The sequence below is a fragment of the Heterodontus francisci genome, chromosome 18 (assembly GCF_036365525.1).
Source record: "Heterodontus francisci isolate sHetFra1 chromosome 18, sHetFra1.hap1, whole genome shotgun sequence".
Lineage (NCBI taxonomy): Eukaryota > Metazoa > Chordata > Chondrichthyes > Heterodontiformes > Heterodontidae > Heterodontus > Heterodontus francisci.
In genome coordinates this window covers 24015785-24022046 of record NC_090388.1, presented here as the reverse complement: position 1 = coordinate 24022046, position 6262 = coordinate 24015785, and positions in this window count along the sequence as shown.

Sequence of the window (6262 nt, the reverse complement as noted above, 5' to 3'; positions counted from 1 at the left end):
GGGTTCCACCCACAACTAACTGGTCATGTGTGACTCAATATCACTTCCTTTGCTGGCCTTCACTTACACCTCGTAAGATGGTCTGCATTTAAGGTCGCCCCATAACATCCCCCTTTTTCCAAAGATAATGTACAATTGTTATTGCCAGGTGAGGAGGGGTCACAAGGCTTCCCTCTTGTCCTTCCTCTTATTTGACTGCAACAGGGTTTATTCCTTTTAAACAGTGGAGTGCTTACTACTTCAGTGAGTGTTTTATCTTTTTCCTTCATTGTGATCATAAAAGAACCAATTGGACAGGTTTTCTTAAGTTTAAACACGAAAGAGGTGAGTTTAGTATACTTAAGAATCTAAACCCAATGTAAATAAAAATAATAAAATTACGCTACACATTCACACGAGAATCACACACACACAAATAGATTACAGAGTGATGAGGAGTAGATTTGTGGTTGGAGTAGAGTCCAGAACAAATAAAAATCAATACAGTCTGTAGGGTTGGATGATTCTGTTGTCTTCCGGCTGAAGTTGTGTTCCTAAAGCCTTTGGTTGGTAGAAGTGCACTTTGTGGCTGGCCTACCTGGCTCAGGGTCTTGGCTTCCTTCTCGGTGTCTTTGATTTGGATCTAGCAACCGGCAACTAGGCTTCGCACATCCCACCAGGCCTTCTGGAGAGAGAGACAGAGACTGACAGACAGCCCTTCTGGCTTCGGCACAGTTTGAGTCTGGCTTGTCTGCATTTTCCAAGGGAAACTCCCAGATTTCACAGAGATGGACAGACAGTCACATGACTGTCTCAGTGTATTCTCTGGTACTTCTAATGAGATTCAAAATTAGGAATTTCAGTCTCTCAGGCCTCAGGATGTCAATGTTTACACCTGGAGGGGTTCGCCCTTTCAATGTTAACGTCTCAGGATGGCTTTGAATGTCTTGCTGATGAAAGCAATCTCCAGTAGTTCAATTAATAGAGCAAGCCATTGTTTTGGGTACAGGCTCATCAGACATGTGTCCCCACTTTGATGCCTTGGAATGTGCAAGGTGTCCAAATGCAAATGGTGGTGGCTTTTTTTTGGCTGTGGCCAAGTCTTTGTAAAAGTCCTTTTTTTAAGTCTATTTCAAATTTCCAACCGATGACTTAAAAATCTCCATTTGCCATAGCATGTTTTCTTGACACAATATACAATGATGTCATGGTTTGGACTAACTATACATGATTAAAACAAAACGTTATTTATAAGTGAGTAAGTTGAACACTCTCTAAAATATAGAGGAGGTTTGGTTATTCGACCCTATCTTATTATAGTAAACCTGTTCCCAGAGCTGAGCTCATCTTGACGACTCGTCTGAGACTTTGGTGACTCAGTACTCTGGTTGGCATGTTCTTCCTCAGTGCTCCTAGCCTCTGTATATTCAAATAAAAGCAAAATACTGCGGATGCTGGAAATCTGAAATCATCTGTACATTCATCTTTAGACTTTGTCTTTGAACGTGTCCGCAATGCCACACGGTTGCCCCATACGGTGCTGTTGTACAGCTCTCTGAGTTGACTTTGGTTCCGTCTGAGAATCGCACCATTGGGTGACTGGATCTCATATGATCTGGGCTGGTCACATATCCTAGCAACCTCTGCAGGATACCAAGTTCCCGATGTATGATTAAGAACTCTGACCTTCTGACCTTCTGACAATTGAGCTATTTCTGATCCTGCTTGCACGTCATATGACGCCTTCATCTTCTCTTGTTTAGACTGAAGTATATCCTTTACTGTGGAAAACTTCGAGAGATGATAACCGGCAACATCATCAATCACCGGCAATCCCCCTGGCCTCTGGGTACTTGCTGCAACAAATTGAAGCACAAGAAGAGAGTCCTGGTCATATCGCTTCTTCATGTCAAGACTCCCAGCCTTTGTGTTGCCTTTATGCTTGACCTGGGTATTTCCTGCCATCTTCGGTGCGTTACTGAATTCATGTATTGTGACAACTTGTATATTTCAGCATACTGGAAGTCCTGTGACAGCTGGTCCAGTTATGTCTACAATACAAAACATTTGTGAAACCCATTTGGAGCTCTCATAACTGCACTGCAAGGTTATCGTTCCAATGCATTTGTTTGGAGAACCATTCTAGTCAGTCAGCCTAGCTGTGCTAGGTTGCATCATAGATTCCCATTTCTTTAGATAAATGTCCTTCAGTATATGGATGGACAGAATATTTGCACCTGCTTCAGTGTGATCTTATGCTTGCCACTAAAGGCCTGCTCGGGTCCGTAAAAAAAAAACCCAACCCGCACCTGACAGAACCACATCGACCCGAGCCCGACCCGGCCTGAGTCCTTCCATTTTCTCCCGCGCCTGACCCAGCCCGGCCCCGACCCGACCATAGTGCACTCACTGTACTTACCACTTTTGGATGGATGGATGGAATGGAAGGAAGCTGCACTGCTGCAGCATAAGCGTGATGATGTCACAGAGATGCTCACTCGCTCACTGAGCGGACTCAGAGTCTGTGGAGTACTGTGGAGTACTATGTTTGTCTGACCCAGACCCAACCAGACCCGGACCTGGCCCAATCCAAGTCCGAAAGCCGGACCCGGAAGAGCGACCCGAGCCGACCCAAACCTGACACATATCATCGGGTCCCGTCGGATTTGGGTCGGGTAGTAGGCCTTTACTTGCCACTCTTCTGTGGAAATCTTGATCATAGCGAATGCCTCAGACTGCGTGTTAGCCAGCGACACTCACATCCCACGAACGAATAAAAACAAATCATTGACACACTGATCCAAATTAACTATGTGAAATGCTTGCTCGCTGTTCACACGAGTGCACTCTTCATCCATGTACTCCTGGCAATCTGTTTCTCTGCTAACCTGATATACCTGCTTGGGTTTTTGTTGTGTTTGTCATCCTGTCTTGTGGACATTCTCTCTGCATGTGATCTGTCACCATTCCTGTGTGCAGTATCTGAGCTCGGGCTTCTGTGCTGCCTTGCCGAACAACCTCGCATGCCACAAGCTTTGCAGTGGTCCTGGTACGCTGGACAACTGCGAATTGGGTGAGTCAAGCCATACCAATTGTTGTAGCCGTCCAGCCATGATGGTTTCAAATTTTCTTCCATCATTGAGTAGTGCATCTATGGTGTGCCCTTTCTTATTTTCTAGGTCTATTTGAAAGGCCTTTAGTGGGGTAGATGCGATTACTAGCTCTATAACCTGTTTCAACAATTTGATATCTGCGAAGTTGCGTTCTTGAGCTTTGTCTCGGCACCTTGCAACAAACTGGTCAATGGACTCATCTTGCCTTTGCCAGTAGATCATAAGCTCAAGCCTATGTACTCGGAAATTTACCTTCATCTTCAGTTGCTGCTCCAGGAATGTCCATAGCTTGATCCTCAGCTGATAATCCTGACATATTGATCCATTGTAGGCCCTTGTTGCCCAGTGCTATCTTAATTTTGATCACGTATCTCTGGTTCGCTCACTTGTTGATCCAGGAAACACAGTTCCATTTGCTATCGAAACAGTTTAAATTCAGATACTATGCTTGAAGTCTTCCAATCTATAAATGGATATCTGAAAGCCATTGTCTTAATGATCCTGCTTTTTAAAATATAAATAAGGAATTTTACAGGTTTTCTTTTCACAGGCACACTTCTTTTTGTTTCCTTTCCTTTCTTGTTTTTTCAGGCCTGCCCCTTTTAAGAGTGAGAGGCTACAGGTTTTGTTGTTTACACAATTTTTTTTAAACCAAGTGATCAGCTGTTTGTTTACACAACTTTTTGATTTGTTTTAAACTTAGTGAGCTTTTTTTTAAAATTGAGCTTTTTTTTAAGGCAGCGTTTGCTGACAACAGTACCACTAGGTGGCGTTGCAGTGGCACATGTGCAAATGCAGCCTGTGCCACTAAAACGTCACAGTCTGCGACGTCAGCAGCTGCCAGGACTAAAGATGGCGCTGCTCAAATAATCACATGAAGGCAACCTAAACACATGGCAGCACACAATGGCAGGAGGGAGAGAGCAAGCCAGCAGGCGGGCCGGAGGGGAGTGGGCCGGAGGGGGCTGTGATGGGGGGAGCGGGCAGGCCGGGGGGGAGAGAGCGGGGGGGTGGTGAGGGTGAGCGGGCGGGGGGGGGGGAGGGTGAAGGAGGAGAGCGCACCCGCCGCCACCACCAAGGTCTTCGGCCGCTCTCTCCCCGCTTTCCTCACCCCTGCTCTCTGCACGCGTTACCCGATGACGTAATCTGCACATGCGCCAACCAGTCCTGGCAATGTGGAACGCAGCGCATTCGCAGAGAGTAGGAGCCTGCGCAGATTGGTGCAGTCTGATGACGTCAGCTGCCGGCTGCCTTGTCAATAATCACTTTGTTTTTTTAAAGAGAGCTGCAGCTTGCAGTACCGGTAGCTGCCACAACCAGCCTTTTATTATGTGCTGGACCTCCAGTGGCACTGTCGAGTTCTTCCCACTCATTTTGTCCTGAGCCCCACCCACAAAGTGAAAAAACACAAAAAAAACTAAAACAGTAATGGCTTCGGCTACTGCTTTTCAAATTTTTCAACCCTCTGCCAGATTAGTTGAAAGCTCCAATCTCCTGGCAGATTGCCTGCCGTACTCACAGAGTTTAACACCTCCTGAGGTCCCGTCTGTAGCCTTGCTCGCTGCAGTGTTGTAGGGTCTCCTGCCTGATCTTCAGCCATTCCAGGTAGGATGTTCTTTATTCGCTCATGTTGTGTTATTCAGAAAAAAATTAAACATTGCCACAATGTAATATTTCGTGGTCTTCCGAAAAAATGTATCCCAAACGTTGCCACCATGTAATATTATTTGTCCCTTTGATATGTGAACTATTGTAAGATTCACAGGACTACAAGCAATAGCCAAAGAAAATGTGGGCTTTATTATAATTTAACTAGAATATATATACAGTTACTGCACTTTCACATCTATACATGTCTCACTCTATTGGGCTCCACCCACAACTAACTGGTCATGTATGACTCGACATTTCTTCCTCTGGTGAGCTTCACTTACAGCTCTTAAGGTCGTCCCAGAACAAGTCTTTGCTCTGTACATAACCTGAATTGTTGTCCTTTTAGTGTATCCTCATGATTCTCTCCCTTTCCAGGGCATGCAGATGCCTGGCAGGATGAAGCTTGCTATTTGGGAAAGCAATGGTAGCAAGGAGGGAAGTTCTTGGAGTTAGGAGGCTATTTCTATTATGATGCCACTCCTACCTCTGCATAGGAGCTGTCCACTCTGGTTCTGTTTTACTACATTACTCAACTATTTTTCTTCGACATTTAATGCCCTCTTATTCAGCTTCAATGGCTACCTGCATTAAATGTATTCTATACTGTATTTACCTCTGCACAATTTCAAAACACAGTTATGTCTCCTCTCACCTTTGTCTGCTCCAATGAATATAGTCCTAGATTTTTCCCTCATTTATCCTCCCATCCATAGTGATGTTTTGTGAATTTGCTTGTTTGTGATATTTATTTTTAAGCATTGTATAATGTGATAAATGATAAGCTATCATGTTAACTGTATCTCAGGTAGATATACTGTGTCCCATTTGAATTACAAAACATTTAATTTCAAAATTCCTGGATCTGTGCAATGGAAGAGAGATAATATTTATAACAGATGTGTTGGATAGACACCACAATAAAGATGTTAAGGGAGCAGTTATACTATCAAATTTTCTAATACAAAGCAATTTTGGGTGTACATCAAAACAAATGTGCCAGTATAATATCAGTCAGATCTTGATCAGATTCTGGAATGCACGACAATGCAGTGCAAATCTTTCCCAAGAAAGTCATCTCATTGCTCGGCTTAGCATTGTGTGGAGTATAACTGCAGGGAACTGTGAAACTCAACCTGAAATGTATTGAGGACTACTTTGACACTCGTACAGATTTAGTGCAAAACCAAAAAATCAAAACCAGTCAGCGAGCAGAATTGTATAAATGCAAACAAAGATGCAGAGCTCTTTGCTGTCAGAGATCATGCAGTTCATATCTCCCAATACAATTTGGAAGTTGATGGCTACCCTTTGCACTGTGCAGCTACCAGAATAATATAACTGCAGCCTTAGAGAAGAGCAATGAAATAATGGCTTGTGCACAAAACAGGTGGTGCCAAATACTGAACATTTATAAAACACTGGTTATGCCCCAGCTGGAGTATTACATCCGATTCTGGGCACCATACTTCAGGAAGGATGCCAAAGCCTTATAGAAGGTGCAGAAAAGATTTACTAGA